Source organism: Triticum urartu, unplaced genomic scaffold, assembly GCF_056163025.1.
Source record: "Triticum urartu cultivar PI428250 unplaced genomic scaffold, HENAU_Tu73 scaffold2, whole genome shotgun sequence".
Taxonomy (NCBI): Eukaryota; Viridiplantae; Streptophyta; class Magnoliopsida; order Poales; family Poaceae; genus Triticum; species Triticum urartu.
Window position 1 is genome coordinate 9820487 of NW_028260368.1, and position 17500 is coordinate 9837986.

General features: G+C 32.8%; 2 non-coding genes across 2 annotated transcripts in view; one reads left to right on the forward strand and one right to left on the reverse strand.

Moving 5' to 3' along the window:
• Positions 1–63, reverse strand: part of TRNAN-GUU (transfer RNA asparagine (anticodon GUU)) — a 72-nt gene extending 9 nt beyond the window's left edge. Inside the window, exon 1 of the tRNA in view lies at positions 1–63. This exon is cut by the window's left edge and continues 9 nt beyond it. This is a non-coding gene — a tRNA (tRNA-Asn).
• Positions 64–6341: 6278 nt separating this feature from the next.
• Positions 6342–6421, forward strand: TRNAL-UAG (transfer RNA leucine (anticodon UAG)). Its single transcript has one exon. It is a non-coding gene; the product is annotated as a tRNA-Leu (tRNA).
• The last annotated feature ends 11079 nt before the right edge of the window (positions 6422–17500 follow it).

The following is a 17500-nucleotide window of genomic DNA, read 5'->3' on the forward strand; positions in this document are numbered from 1 at the left end:
TAGGATTCGAACCTACGACCAGTCAGTTAACAGCCGACCGCTCTACCACTGAGCTACTGAGGAACAAGGGGGGATTCGACCTCCTAGAGTTCAACTCCCGCTCTCAACCCATGAACAATATGAGTCCGAAGCTTCTTTCGTAACTCCCATAATTTCTTCGTAGTGGCTCCGTTCCATGCCTCATTTCATAGGGAAGCCCAAAGTGGCTCTATTTCATTCTATTTCACTTCCTAGCACTTCCTATCATTTAATATCCATCCCTTTGGTCTTATTGACATAAGAGATGTCATTTATAGTCTATCTCTTTCTATATATGGAAAGTCAAGAAATTCTCATCGAAACATCGAGAAATTGTGCATATAGAAAACTCTAAAGAAAGAAAAAAAGGAGACCCATGCCATGATTTTCAAATCTTTTCTATTTAGTAGTCTAAGTTTCTCGATGAGGATAATTAATTCGGTCGTTGTGGTCGGACTCTATTATGGATTTCTGACTACATTCTCCATAGGTCCCTCTTAGATCTTCTTTCTCCAATCTTGGATTAGGGAAGAAGGAGATATTCGCGACTACTGGCGATTTCATTATGGGGCAGCTCATGATCTTCATATCGATCTATTATCCACCTCTGTATCTATTCTTTCTTAGCTAAACAGGTGGAAGATCTATCCAATTTGGTTATATTATATCATGGACTCGAAAAACGGATCTGAATTTGACTGAAATGCACGATCTTCACAGGTATCACTTTTCACGATACCTAAAAGGTGGAATAGCGATTTTCGAACCATTTCCTATAAGAGAATGGTTTCCATTACTTTGAGAAATGGATTCTTATATCAAACTATAGCTATTGCATTAAAGAAGAAAAGAAACTAATAGAAGTCGAAGACGCGGAATGATAGTGAATAGAGAGAAAGATTCTTCTGATTTTCTTGTTTCTATCTACTAGACGCCGTAGAGAATTGAGAATTTTCATGTCTTTCAATTCTCGTACTCGTAATTGGAAAGTTATGGAAGGAGACCCATCATTTTGCAATGAAAACAACATATAAAACTCTGGACAATTTCGAAATCAGGCCAAGCGTCTTAATACATATGCAAAAAAATTCATTATTGGCCCACCATTGATTAGAAGATTTAGCTTGTATGAATCGCTATTGGTTTGATACGAATAATGACAATCGTTTCAGTATGTTAAGGATACAGATGTATCCACAATTCATTTAGAGTTACTTAATAGTCTATTTCTTATACCATATCTCTATCCCGTGAAATTCTCGAGCCAAAAGATGGATGCATATGCTGTGTTTCATTTTGCTAAATGATATCAATTAAATGGTGTATCAATTCCATAAATTGCATATAGCAATAAATAAATCAGCAAAATTCTTTCTAATATTTTAGATAGAAGAAACATTTCTTCTATCTAAAATATTAGAAAGAATGTACCCTTCTATCCAAATCCAATTTGCATCGATAAAATAAATCCAAATTCCAGTAGTAGATGAATAATTGCAAATTTGTGTGTGTACGAGATTAGAATAACTTCAAAATAACTGACATAATTTTGTATTTTTCCTGATCAGAAAAATACATGAAAAAAGAAAGGAGGTAGAAAAATTTTTGGATTTATGGTTAAAGAAGAAAAAGAAGAAAACAGGGGTTCTGTTGAATTTCAAGTATTCAGTTTCACCAATAAGATACGGAGACTTGCTTCACATTTGGAATTACACAAAAAAGATTTTTCATCGGAAAGAGGTCTACGAAGACTTTTGGGAAAACGTCGACGTTTGCTGGCTTATTTGGCAAAGAAAAATAGAGTACGTTATAAGAAATTAATCGGTCAGTTGAATATTCGGGAGCAGTAATTTAATCGTTCAAATTTTTTTCTTGTTTTATTATTTTTTTAGTAGTCTTATAGTAGTCTTAGATTTTTCATTTTGATGAGCCTCGCTTTGAGGAATTCATGGAATAATCCATTTTCATGGAATAATGAATTAAGGAAGAAAGGATATGAGTCTACCGCTTACAAGAAAAGATCTCATGATAGTCAATATGGGCCCTCAACACCCATCAATGCATGGTGTTCTTCGACTGATCGTTACTCTCGATGGTGAGGATGTTATTGATTGTGAACCCATATTAGGGTATTTACACAGAGGAATGGAAAAAATCGCGGAAAACCGAACTATTATACAATACTTACCTTATGTAACAAGGATATAGAGAGATTGTAGAAAGGGGATAGGATAGTTATTTTTGCAAGAGACTTGTTGTAAATTCCTTAACTTAAGAAAGAAAAAAGAATAAAAACACAGATACATAACATAAAAAAAAGAATAAATAAGACGAGATTCGACCTCCCCCTACATATTTAATTTCCTCTCCTATACAAAAACTAGCAAGACCCACTCCATTGGTAATTCCATCAATAACACCCTTATCAAAAAACTCCGTGAGTTCGGTTAACCCTCTTATACCGAGGGTAAAGACCCTAGTATAGAAAATATCTATATAACCACGATTATATGACCAACTGTATATATTTTTTTTTACTTGATCTAAAAATTCTTTTTTAGGATTTCCTTTGTAAAAAGAGTTTATTAAATCCAAATTCTGAAAAAAAGAATAAGCGGATCCATAGAAGATATATGCTATGAATAAACCAAAGATAGCTAGACTTACAGAAGAAATTGCATTAGTAATAAATTCATATGAATTTACAAAAGAATTAGAACTTTCCTGGGTAAAGTTTATTGAGGGAGTTAACCACTTTGATAATATGGTTAACTCTGCTATTCCATTACCAATTCCTCCATTATCAAAAGAGATTCCTATGAATCCAATGAACAAAGTGAAAAGTAGTAATATAAGAAGAGGAAATAACATAGTATTTCCCGTTTCATGCGGATAGGCAAAAGTTTTTTTAGCCCCAAAAGACGTAGTAAAGGATCCTATCCTATTTCTTGTATTACCTTGAATTTTTGGTATATTTTGTGAAAAAAAAGAAACTCCACTCTTCGTTGTTGATAAAACGAAATCCCTATTCACTCCTTTGGGTATCCTTTTTCCCCATAAGGATATTGAATACAAGGAACTCTCTTTAGTGCTACTGTAATTTTGAAAATGAACACGCAAATACCCATCAAATGTAAGTAAATATATCCGAAACATATAAAAGGCAGTTAATCCTGCAGTAAAGGAGGCTATTATTCCAAAAAAGGGCGAATACAACCAACTATTACTAAGGATTTCATCTTTGGACCAGAAGCAAGCAAGAGGTGGAATACCACAAAGAGAAAGTGTACCCCATAAAAAAGTAGTTCTTGTGATTGGAATGTATTTTCTTAAACCGCCCATAAGAACCATATTTTGACTTTTATCTGGTGAATATCCAACAAGAGGTTCCATTGAATGAATAACGGATCCGGATCCCAAGAACAATAAAGCTTTTGAATAAGCATGAGTGATCAAATGGAATAAAGCAGCTTGATAAGAACCTATACCTAGAGCTAACATCATATAACCCAATTGAGACATTGTAGAATAGGCTAAGCTTCTTTTAATATCTCTCTGAGCAAGAGCTAAAGTAGCTCCTAAGAATAGTGTTATTGTACCTACTAAAGAAATAAAACTCATTATCAAAGGTAAAGATATGAAAAGAGGAAGAAGTCGAGCTAGAAGAAAAATTCCCGCAGCAACCATAGTTGCTGCGTGTATAAGAGCCGAAATAGGAGTGGGCCCTTCCATAGCATCGGGTAACCATACGTGAAGAGGGAATTGTGCGGATTTCGCAACTGCACCAAGGAATAATAAAAAAGCACACAAAGTAGTAAGTAAAGAGTTAATTCCATTATTAGGAATCCAGTTATTAGCTATTTTGAACAAATCCCTAAACTCTAAACTACCTGTTATCCAAAAAAAACCTAAAATTCCTAATAATAGACCAAAATCCCCTACACGATTAGTTACAAAAGCTTTTTGACAAGCACTCGCTGCGATTGGTCGTGTAAACCAAAAGCCTATCAATAAATAAGAACACATTCCCACGAGTTCCCAAAAAAAATAAATTTGTATCAAATTGGAGCTAGTAACCAATCCCAACATGGAAGTATTGAAAAAACTTATATAAACAAAAAATCTCAAATATCCTTCATCGTGAGACATATAACCATCACTATAAATAAGAACCAGGATTCCTACAGTAGTAATTAGTATTAACATAATAGAAGTAAGTGGGTCAATCAAGTATCCAAATTCTAAAGAAAAATCATTATTGACGGTCCAAGACCATAGATATTGATAGATCGAACTTCCATTTATTTGTTGAATAGACAGTTGAACTGAGAATACCATAGCTATACTTAAGAGTAAAACACTAGGAAAAGCCCATATGCGACGAAGATTTTTTGTTGCTGTCGGAATAAGAATAAGGCCAAATCCCATTGACATAATAACTGGAAGTGGGAGAAGAGGGATTACCCATGCATATTGATATGTATGTTCCATAAGAAAAGAAATTGCAATTTTTACTTCAATTTTTACTTCAATTTTTCTATAAAATTGTTTCCGATTCACCAAACCAATTCTTATCTCTTTCTGAAAGAATAAATAAAAAGAATAAGAAAAAATACTGAAATTCTTAATTTTTCCAAAATTTATCTCATTGAAATAATTAAAAATTAAGAATGGGTTTAGTTGGTTAAATTAAAAAAGTTAATAAAATAACTAGGTAACGAAGTTATTTTATTAACTAAATAAAGATATTTATAAAAATAAAAAAAAAAAAGTGGAATCATTTTACTTTCTATTCATAATTCATTTTTATATTTCTTTAAAACAAAGATGAAACAGCTCTCTTGTTCCATAATTAACTGATTGAGTGAATTCCAATGAAAACCTATGTTTATAAGAAATTATCGAATAGTCCTTACTTCATATAGAACTAAAATTCTAATGACTATAAATTACCTAAGTTTTAGAATGTCTTGTTTAAGAGACTCAGTATTTTTTGTTTTGATTGGAATTCCTTTCCTTTATGGAATACCATTCTGAACTTAATTAACTATTTTCATTTTCCCTTCTTTTTATCCCCCCGTCTTATCTTATATGGGGGATAGGCTTCCATACCATATATCTATATATGGAGTATACTTGATATATAAATAGATATAAATAGATTTAAATGAGAAACCCTTCTATATATTCTATATTATTAAAAAAAAAGTATAAAATATATAAAGAAAAAATGTTAAAAAATTCTTGTTGTCTTATCCGCATTAGACAAAATGAAGTAAAAAATAATTCAAAATTTAAGTATCTTTCAGTATCTAAGTATAAATACTAATAAAAAGAAGAAAGAAGGATTGATTTGCAGCAATAGATGTCTTTCACATACAACTAGAAAAAAGTAATTTCCTTTTTGAATGGCAGTTCCAAAAAAACGTACTTCAATGTCAAAAAAGCGTATTCGTAAAAATATTTGGAAGAAAAAGACTTATTTTTCCATAGTACAATCTTATTCTTTAGTAAAATCAAGATCATTTTCGAGCGGTAATGAGCATCCAAAACCAAAGGGTTTTTCTGGGCAACAAACAAATAATAAGATTTTGGAATAATATGAATTGACTTATCAAAAAAGAATTCCAATTATTTAATAATTTGGATTCTTCTTTGAATGTACTTTTATGTGTCGAATTACTCGGTACAATATTCTTAGAACAAAAAACCCCTCTTATCTTATATATACAAGAAAAAAAAAGTTTTGTTTGGTATACTGTGTGCTAAGTATTCTTTTCCTATCAATGAACTTTTCATAATTTTCCTAATAGAATCCTCATATTCTATTAGGAAAATTATGAAAAGTGGAGTATTCTTACAATAGGACTTACAACTTCCACCTATCTTCTCCAAAATCATAAGGTTAGTAAATCTTATTAATAAGAGCATAAAGACTTTCATTCTAGAAATTTTTAAAAAATCCAAAAAGCCTTTTCTATTTATCCATTTTATTTTAATTTCATCATTAAATAGAAACCCTTTTGGATTTTTTTCATTGTATTGAAAGAATTTTCAAAATGTAAAGGGGAAATTAATTAGAAAAAATTAGTTCTATAATTGCAAGTTAGAAAAAAGAAGTTCCAACTCTTTCAAGCAGTGTTTGTGTTTCTATTGGGCAAAGCAAGAGTTTATTGTAAAAAAAAAAAATGGAAACGATACTACCAAACGAAGTCTATTTTAATGAAAACTCTAATGTTCCTAAATTTTATGGACTTTCCCAATATCGACGATTCCCAAGATAATAGCTATTATTCTTTTAAGTTACCTATTATTTGAAGTTAGCCGCCATGGTGAAATTGGTAGACACGCTGCTCTTAGGAAGCAGTGCTCAAGCATCTCGGTTCGAATCCGAGTGGCGGCATTCTTGAAAAAGAATACAATAGATTAGAAATCAATTCGAAATTTACAATTTTGTAATGGGACCTTCCCCTTATGCTATTTGCAACTTTAGAACATATACTAACTCATATCTCTTCTCTCAACGATTTCAATTGTGATTACGATTCATTTTATAACCTTATTAGTTCGTGAACTTGGAGGATTACGCGATTCGTCAGAAAAAGGAATGATAGTTACTTTTTTCTCTATAACAGGATTCTTAGTTTCTCGTTGGGCTTCCTCGGGACATTTTCCATTAAGTAATTTATATGAGTCATTGATCTTCCTTTCATGGGCCCTGTATATTCTTCATACCATTCCTAAAATACAGAACTCTAAAAATGATTTAAGCACAATAACTACGCCAAGTACTATTTTAACGCAAGGCTTTGCCACATCGGGTCTTTTAACTGAAATGCATCAATCCACGATACTAGTACCTGCTCTACAATCTCAGTGGTTAATGATGCATGTCAGTATGATGTTATTAAGCTATGCAACTCTTTTGTGCGGATCCTTATTATCTGCCGCTATTCTAATCATTAGATTTCGAAATAATTTCCATTTCTTTTCTAAAAAGAAAAAAAATGTTTTAAATAAAACATTTTTCTTTAGTGATATTAAATATTTTTATGCAAAAAGAAGTGCTTTAAAAAGAACCTCTGTCCCTTCATTTCCAAATTATTACAAATATCAATTAACGGAGCGTTTGGATTCTTGGAGTTATCGTGTCATTAGCCTAGGATTTACCCTTTTAACCGTAGGTATTCTTTGTGGAGCAGTATGGGCTAATGAGGCCTGGGGATCCTATTGGAATTGGGATCCTAAGGAAACTTGGGCATTTATTACTTGGACCATATTCGCAATTTATTTACATAGTAGAACAAATCCAAATTGGAAGGGTACGAATTCTGCACTTATAGCTTTGATAGGATTTCTTATAATTTGGATTTGTTATTTTGGTATAAATCTATTAGGAATAGGCTTACATAGTTATGGTTCGTTTACATTAACACCTAAATGATTACATAAAATAAAACCTTCATGAAATGAAGGTTTTTACTTTTATGTTTTATTTGAGAACCCCTTGAACGCCTTATCAAAGGGTTCTCAAAAATTCGAGATAGATCTAATTATACTTTTTTACTTATTTCTGCATTATATACTTTTTTACTTATTTCTGCATTAATAGAGCAGACGAGTAAAAAAAAGCAAACCTATTTAGGATAATAATTGGATAAGAGAGCCTCTACCCTGTCAACGGATAGGGAGAGAACAAAATCTGGATAAATACCAATTCCTATTACTGGTAAAAAGATACAGATTAAAATAAAGAGTTCTCGTGGTCCAGAATCCACAAAATTTGCGTTTGGAACATTAAATAGCTTGTATCCATAGAACATCTGGCGTAACATAGATAATAAATAAATAGGAGTTAATATCATTCCAATTGCCATTACAAAAGTAATTAGTGTTTTTGGCATTAACAGAAATTTTGGACTAGTAATTAGTCCAAAAAATACTACTAATTCTGCGACAAAACCACTCATTCCTGGTAAGGCAAGAGAAGCCATTGAAAAGCTACTAAACATGGTAAAAATTTTAGGCATTGGGATAGATATTCCCCCCAGTTCTTCGAGATAAACAAGACGCATTCTATCAGAAGCGGTTCCTGCCAAGAAAAAAAGTGTAGCACCAATAAATCCATGGGATAATATTTGTAAAATAGCTCCATTGAGTCCAATGTTGGTTATGGAACCAATTCCTATAATTATGAAACCCATGTGAGATACAGAGGAATAAGCTATTCTTTTTTTGAAATTTCGTTGACCAAGAGAAGTTGAAGCTGCATAGATTATTTGGATCGCTCCTATTATTACTAACCAGGGCGAAAATAGATAATGAGCATGAGGTAACAATTCCATGTTGATCCGAATCAATCCATATGCTCCCATCTTTAATAATATTCCCGCTAAAAGCATACATGTACTATAATGTGCTTCCCCATGGGTATCTGGTAACCACGTATGTAGGGGTATAATCGGCAATTTGACAGCATAAGCAATAAGGAAGCCAAAATATAAAAGTATTTCCAAGGTTGCAGGGTATGATTGATTAATTAATCTTTCCAAATCTAATCCTGGTTCGTTGGAACCATATAAGCCCATACCCAGAACTCCGATTAAGAAAAAAATGGAACCGCCTGCAGTATACAAAATAAACTTTGTAGCTGAATATAGACGCCTCTTCCCCCCCCACATGGATAAAAGTAAGTAAACAGGAATTAATTCTAACTCCCACATGATAAAAAAAAGTAAAAGGTCTCGCGAAGAAAATAATCCTATTTGACCACTATACATTGCGAGCATCAGGAAATAGAATAATCGCGAATTCCGTGTAATTGGCCAAGCTGCTAAAGTAGCTAAAGTAGTGATAAATCCTGTCAATAAAATAGATCCTAATGAAAGTCCATCGATTCCCAATCTCCAGTGGAAATCGAAGACATCTATCCATTTATAATCCTCCTTTAATTGGATTAAGGGATCCTCCAGTTGGAAATGATAACAGAACGCATAAGTCATTAGAAGGAATTCTAATAAACAAATAGATATAGTATACCACCTAACGACTTTGTTTCCCTTATGAGGTAAAAAGAAAATTAATGAACCTGCAAATATCGGCAAAACAACAAGTATTGTTAACCAAGGAAAATAACTCATGATAAAGTGATAAAGACAAGATACGTTTTGACCAGAAAAGCCCGTGCTCGATTATTTCGAGCACAGGCTTCTTCGGTAAAGAGGAATCAGACGATTCGAGTGAAGTTTTTTGTAACGTATCAATAAGATAGAGCCATGCTACGTGTTGTTTCAGGCCCTAAATAAACGCGGACACTTAAAAAATCTGTCGGGCAGGCAGATTCACATCTCTTACAACCCACACAATCTTCGGTTCTCGGCGCGGAAGCAATTTGCTTGGCTTTACATCCATCCCAGGGTATCATTTCTAATACATCTGTTGGACAAGCTCGTACACATTGAGTGCATCCTATACATGTATCGTAAATTTTTACGGAATGTGACATTGGATCTATAAATTTTTCTTTTCAACATAAAATTTTTCGATCTGGTAAAAATGAAATTAGTACTATAATGAGTCATATGTATTGTAGACACCAGACGAAGCAATGGTTTATCCAAACTTCAAAAAAAAAAATCTATTTTTTAATCTGTTTGTGAGAAAGCGTGAAGAGAGCCAAGAGACTTTAATTTTGGATTTCAACAATAAATAAGAAATAAGAAAGAATTTTACGAATTGTACAGACGAATTCGAATTAGCCAATAAATTGGCTATCGTCTTTTCAATATAAATTATTGCAATATTCAAATTGCAATATCAATGAATTACAAATACAAAAATTCATTTAAGTGAAAAAGAATACTATGCAATAATCTACTAAAAAAAATGGATATTCTCAAATAATACTAAGAAAATAGTATTGATTTCTATTTATTTTAATATGTGCGCCTTTGTTTAGAGGATTCTATGTCTAATTATTCAAAAGTCTAATTATTCAATAAATTAGATTGATTGATACGAGTGGATTTCCTATTACGATGGATGGAAGAAAGAATGGATAGTCCAATAGCGGCTTCAGCAGCTGCAAGGGCTATAACAAAAATTGCGAAAATATCTCCTTTTAATTGGCGACTATCAAATAGATCAGAAAATGTTACGAGATTTAGATTAATTGAATTCAGTATAAGTTCAAGACATATTAGAGCTCTAACCATGTTTCGGCTTGTGATCAATCCATAGATACCAATCGAAAATAAATAGACACTCAAAAAAAGTACATGCTCAAACATCATTAACTAACTCCTTATCAATCTCGATTCATTTCAATATGAGGGCAAGAATTGAACCGATTCAATTAATTACAATAGAACAATTACACAACAAAAGAAAAAAAAAAAAAAAAAAAAGGAGGTATTTGTTGGCAGTAGATGGATTTTACTAAATCAAAATTGTGATTCTTTAGTTATTTATTTTAGATTTGCAATTCTTATAATTTGTACTTTTTCTAAGTTTTCTTATTGCCGAGCCATAGTAATTGCACCTATTAAAGAAACTAGAAGAATTATGGAAATGAGTTCAAACGGAAGATAAAAATCGGTTGCTAAATGAATTCCAATTTGTTGAACATTATTTATGAGACCCTGTTCTACTATTTGGTTTGATCTTGTAGTCCAAAGAATTCCATACCACGACGTATCTGGGATAGTAGTCATTAGTGAAAAAACAATAGTTATACAAACGAGTGAAGTGAACCCATCTCCAATAGTCCAATAATTCTTATCTTTAGACCATTCTGAGCCATTTACGAACATTACAGCGAATATGATCAAGACATTTATGGCTCCCACATAAATAAGAAGTTGTGCGACAGCTACAAAGTAGGAATTTAATAAAAAATAGAATAAGGATATACAAACAAGAACTAATCCCAGCGAAAAGGCAGAATAAATGGGGTTGGTAAGTAATACTACTCCTAGACCCCCTAGTAGAAGAACAAATCCCCCAAATAGCATAAGAATCTCATGTATTGGTCCAGGTAAATCCATTATGGATAAAAAGAAATTAATAGTATAAAATTTTTCATGAACTGACTAAAACTAAAGGATTCAAGGAAGGAAAAAAGGATTAGGGTATTTTTTTGTGTATAAACTTATAGTTATAAATTATATTATATCACGAAAATCTAGTCTGATTTAAAATAAGAAATAATTTCCAATAAGCAGTAGTTTTTCGTTTTTCTTTATAGTTTAATTTTAAAGTTTAATAAAGAATTATTAGATTTTTATAACAGAAAGACAAAATCAAAGTTTAGTAATCAGTAATCGTTCTTGAATTCGAAGATTTTTCTTTGTTTATTTTACTTTCAGACGAATTCCTAATTGTTTGAATTGTGTAATCTCCCATTATGGAGATTGGTAACCGACTTAAAGCAATTTGATTGTAATTCAATTCATGACGATCATAGGTAGAAAGTTCATATTCTTCAGTCATTGATAAACAGCTTGTTGGACAGTACTCAACACAATTGCCACAAAATATACAAACTCCGAAATCAATACTATAATTAAGCAATTGTTTTCTTTTAATATCCTTTTCAAATCTCCAATCCACAACGGGTAAATCTATCGGACATACGCGAACACATACTTCACAAGCAATACATTTATCAAATTCAAAGTGGATTCGCCCTCGGAAACGCTCTGGTGTAATTGATTTTTCATAAGGGTAGTGAATCGTTATAGGTAAACGATTTGTGTGGGATAAGGTAGTTATGAAACTTTGACCTATGTACCTTGTAGCACGTATTGTTTGTTGACCATAACTCATGAACCCAGTTACCATAGGGAACATATTCATTCTAAATATCTATGAAAAAGATATGTTTCTTTCTCTTGTTTGAGAGAGCTTTTGTGTTGAAAATATTCTTACTATTATTGTATTATCTTATTTATAGTGAAACAAGTTGAAAGAGGTTGTTAATAAGAGATTGCCCAGGGAAATAGGTAAAAGAAATTTCCATCCAAGATTTAATAACTGATCCATTCTCATCCTCGGTAAAGTCCATCTTATTGTGATAGAAATGAAGAGAAATAAATAAGCTTTAGTTAATGTAATAAATATACCCATTGTCATTTCCAAAATTCCAACTGCTTTATTCATTTGGAAAAAATCAAAAAAGGATATATAGGGAATAGATAAATTCCACCCGCCCAAGTAGAGAACTGTTACAAATAAAGAAGAAACTAATAAATTTAGGTAAGAAACAAGATAAAATAAACCATATTTGATACCGGAATATTCAGTTTGGTAACCTGCTACTAATTCTTCCTCCGCTTCTGGTAAATCAAAGGGTAATCTTTCACATTCTGCCAAAGAAGAAATTAAAAAAACCAGAAAACCTATAGGCTGACGCCAAATATTCCATCCAAAAAAACCGTATTTTGACTGTGCTTCAACTATATCAACTGTACTTGAACTGTTAGATAATCATAGTCGGTGATAACATCACAGTTCCCACCGCTATTTCAAAACCGTACATGAAACCTTAGCTTCATACGGCTTCTCTATGATCAGAAAAAGGAAAGGACTGTTTTGTTCCTAGCCCCGGGGGCGTGATAGAATTAGATAAAATAAAATAGATTTGAAAGTCCTAAATTAGACCAAAGGAATTCCGTCTGCTAGAATAAGAAAAAGCGCTTCCGAATTGATCTCATCCTTTATAATATAATGAAAATTTTTCTTTGTTCAGTAATAACTTAATCTTGGAATAAAACACTTGTTACTTGTTATAGGAATTCAATTAATAAATGGAAAGAGTTGGGTATTAGTTCATGAGCAATTCTGCATGAATATGGATAGAGGAAGGAAATAATGAAAATTTTTTCTAGTGCACTCCATATCTTTTTTACTATTCTTCTTTCCCCAGGGAGGGGGTATTTAAAAAGAAAAAATGGATAAAGGGTTAATTCGTTCTTGATAGCCATTTCCTTAACAAGTGAATGGGAACATACTCTGGATCGGAATCCGAAGAAAGTACTACTTGATAATTTCTACAAATTGCAAGTCCTTATTATGATTCCTTTTATGGGCAAAAATCTCTAATGTTTTAGATTTTCCATTACTAATCCTTTATGTACTTTAGTGTTCCTAACCCTTCACTAACTTTTGGTGGATTCTTCTTATGGATTATTAAGTTATAGTAATAACTAGGAGTATTCTAGTAATGGAATTCCATATCGTGAATCCTTTATTCTTGGCCGCTTCAAGATATGATGACTAATTAAAAAATATCAACCTTGGGATAAAGAGTTTACACTGCTTATGTTTACTTCCACTTTTTTCTTGTACGTAGGAAATGAGATTTTTTCTTTTTACTACAAATTTATAAGCTGTTTTGTTTCACTCATATAGCTATCTAGTTTAACTTACCAACCCAAATACTAAATAAGAAAAGGAATATAAATAGTTAATGGATTTTATAGGAAAAAGATCTATTTTAACGAATCACACGTAGAGATATTGCTAGCACACAAAAAGTTAATGGTATTTCATAACTAATGGATTGAGCAGCAGCTCGTAGACCGCCTGAAAAAGAATATTTATTATTTGAGCTATATCCTGCCATAAGAAGACCAATAGGAGCTATACTTGAAATGGCAATCCATAAAAAAACACCAATACTAAGATCGGCTAAAACAAAATGATATCCCAAAGGGATAACTAAAAAACTTAATAAAACTGATATGACTGCTATAGAGGGTCCAATGCTAAATAAAGAAATATCTCCTCGGGATGGCAGAATATCTTCTTTAAAAAGTAGCTTAGTCCCATCTGCTATAGCTTGAAGCAGGCCCAGGGGGCCAGCATATTCAGGACCAATACGTTGTTGTATCGACGCAGATATTTCTCTTTCTAACCACACAATTACGAGTACCTCTATTGTTATTCCCAAAAGGAGGGTCAAAATGGGTAGAATCGATATCAGTCCATAGACTTCTTTTAATAATTCCAATTTCGAAAAAGAATTGATAGTTTCTACCTCTACCCTATCTATTATCATTTCAACGATCAACTTCCCCCATAATGATATCTATACTACCTAATATCGTCATGATATCAGCCAATTTCATTTTTTTAACTAGCTGAGGAAGAATTTGCAAATTAATAAACCCGGGTGGACGGATTTTCCATCTCCAGGGGAAAAGGCTATCATCTCCTACTAGATAAATCCCTAATTCACCTTTTGGGGCTTCTACTCTTACATAAAGCTCTTGTCTTGACAATTCAAAATTGGGCGAAGGTTTTTTACCAAGAAATTTATACTCAAAATCATTCCATTCAGAATTATTTTCTTTCTTAAAGCGTCGGACTTCTAAATTTTCATAAGGTCCTCCAGGAATTTTTTCTACAGCTTGTTGAATTATTTTGATGGATTCCCTCATTTCACCAATTCGTACTAAATAGCGAGCTAACGAATCCCCTTCTTTTTGCCATTGGACTTTCCAATCAAATTGGTTGTAAGACTCATAAGGATCTACTTTACGAAGATCCCATTGTATTCCAGAAGCTCGTAACATCGGTCCCGATAAGCCCCAATTTACTGCTTCTTCTCCGCTAATAAAACCTACTCCTTCAACTCGCTCTAAAAAAATTGGATTCTGTGTAATAAGTTGTTGATATTCAACAACTCCGCGTAAAAAATAATCACAGAAATCTAAACATTTATCGATCCATCCATAAGGTAGATCGGCGGCTACTCCTCCGATGCGAAAGTAATTGTGCATCATTCGCATACCTGTAGCAGCTTCAAATAGATCATATATTAATTCTCTCTCTCTAAAAATATAGAAAAAAGGAGTCTGTGCGCCGAGATCCGCCATAAAAGGTCCAAGCCATAGCAAGTGAGAAGCTATCCGGCTTAATTCTAACATAATTACCCTAATATAGCTGGCTCTTTGTGGTATTTGAATATTCTCCAAGAATTCTGGTGCATTTACTGTTATTGCTTCTGTAAACATAGTAGCTAAATAATCCCACCTTGTTACATAAGGTAAGTATTGTATAATAGTTCGGTTTTCCGCGATTTTTTCCATTCCTCTGTGTAAATACCCTAATATGGGTTCACAATCAATAACATCCTCACCATCGAGAGTAACGATCAGTCGAAGAACACCATGCATTGATGGGTGTTGAGGGCCCATATTGACTATCATGAGATCTTTTCTTGTAAGCGGTAGACTCATATCCTTTCTTCCTTAATTCATTATTCCATGAAAATGGATTATTCCATGAATTCCTCAAAGCGAGGCTCATCAAAATGAAAAATCTAAGACTACTATAAGACTACTAAAAAAATAATAAAACAAGAAAAAAATTTGAACGATTAAATTACTGCTCCCGAATATTCAACTGACCGATTAATTTCTTATAACGTACTCTATTTTTCTTTGCCAAATAAGCCAGCAAACGTCGACGTTTTCCCAAAAGTCTTCGTAGACCTCTTTCCGATGAAAAATCTTTTTTGTGTAATTCCAAATGTGAAGCAAGTCTCCGTATCTTATTGGTGAAACTGAATACTTGAAATTCAACAGAACCCCTGTTTTCTTCTTTTTCTTCTTTAACCATAAATCCAAAAATTTTTCTACCTCCTTTCTTTTTCATGTATTTTTCTGATCAGGAAAAATACAAAATTATGTCAGTTATTTTGAAGTTATTCTAATCTCGTACACACACAAATTTGCAATTATTCATCTACTACTGGAATTTGGATTTATTTTATCGATGCAAATTGGATTTGGATAGAAGGGTACATTCTTTCTAATATTTTAGATAGAAGAAATGTTTCTTCTATCTAAAATATTAGAAAGAATTTTGCTGATTTATTTATTGCTATATGCAATTTATGGAATTGATACACCATTTAATTGATATCATTTAGCAAAATGAAACACAGCATATGCATCCATCTTTTGGCTCGAGAATTTCACGGGATAGAGATATGGTATAAGAAATAGACTATTAAGTAACTCTAAATGAATTGTGGATACATCTGTATCCTTAACATACTGAAACGATTGTCATTATTCGTATCAAACCAATAGCGATTCATACAAGCTAAATCTTCTAATCAATGGTGGGCCAATAATGAATTTTTTTGCATATGTATTAAGACGCTTGGCCTGATTTCGAAATTGTCCAGAGTTTTATATGTTGTTTTCATTGCAAAATGATGGGTCTCCTTCCATAACTTTCCAATTACGAGTACGAGAATTGAAAGACATGAAAATTCTCAATTCTCTACGGCGTCTAGTAGATAGAAACAAGAAAATCAGAAGAATCTTTCTCTCTATTCACTATCATTCCGCGTCTTCGACTTCTATTAGTTTCTTTTCTTCTTTAATGCAATAGCTATAGTTTGATATAAGAATCCATTTCTCAAAGTAATGGAAACCATTCTCTTATAGGAAATGGTTCGAAAATCGCTATTCCACCTTTTAGGTATCGTGAAAAGTGATACCTGTGAAGATCGTGCATTTCAGTCAAATTCAGATCCGTTTTTCGAGTCCATGATATAATATAACCAAATTGGATAGATCTTCCACCTGTTTAGCTAAGAAAGAATAGATACAGAGGTGGATAATAGATCGATATGAAGATCATGAGCTGCCCCATAATGAAATCGCCAGTAGTCGCGAATATCTCCTTCTTCCCTAATCCAAGATTGGAGAAAGAAGATCTAAGAGGGACCTATGGAGAATGTAGTCAGAAATCCATAATAGAGTCCGACCACAACGACCGAATTAATTATCCTCATCGAGAAACTTAGACTACTAAATAGAAAAGATTTGAAAATCATGGCATGGGTCTCCTTTTTTTCTTTCTTTAGAGTTTTCTATATGCACAATTTCTCGATGTTTCGATGAGAATTTCTTGACTTTCCATATATAGAAAGAGATAGACTATAAATGACATCTCTTATGTCAATAAGACCAAAGGGATGGATATTAAATGATAGGAAGTGCTAGGAAGTGAAATAGAATGAAATAGAGCCACTTTGGGCTTCCCTATGAAATGAGGCATGGAACGGAGCCACTACGAAGAAATTATGGGAGTTACGAAAGAAGCTTCGGACTCATATTGTTCATGGGTTGAGAGCGGGAGTTGAACTCTAGGAGGTCGAATCCCCCCTTGTTCCTCAGTAGCTCAGTGGTAGAGCGGTCGGCTGTTAACTGACTGGTCGTAGGTTCGAATCCTACTTGGGGAGATTTTATTCATTCTTTAATGTAAGAATTTTAATGTAAGAATAAAGAATTGAATTAAAGGGCTTGCTTTGACCCTTAGGAGTAGGTAACCCGTTCGCTATCCTTGTTTCTATTTCTATTGCATTCTATCTCATCGTATCACATTCTGTTCTACGATTCCACTTCGACAAAAGGAAAGAGCATACCTAAGTTCAATAGCTTTACGTCCGCTATCCCGATCA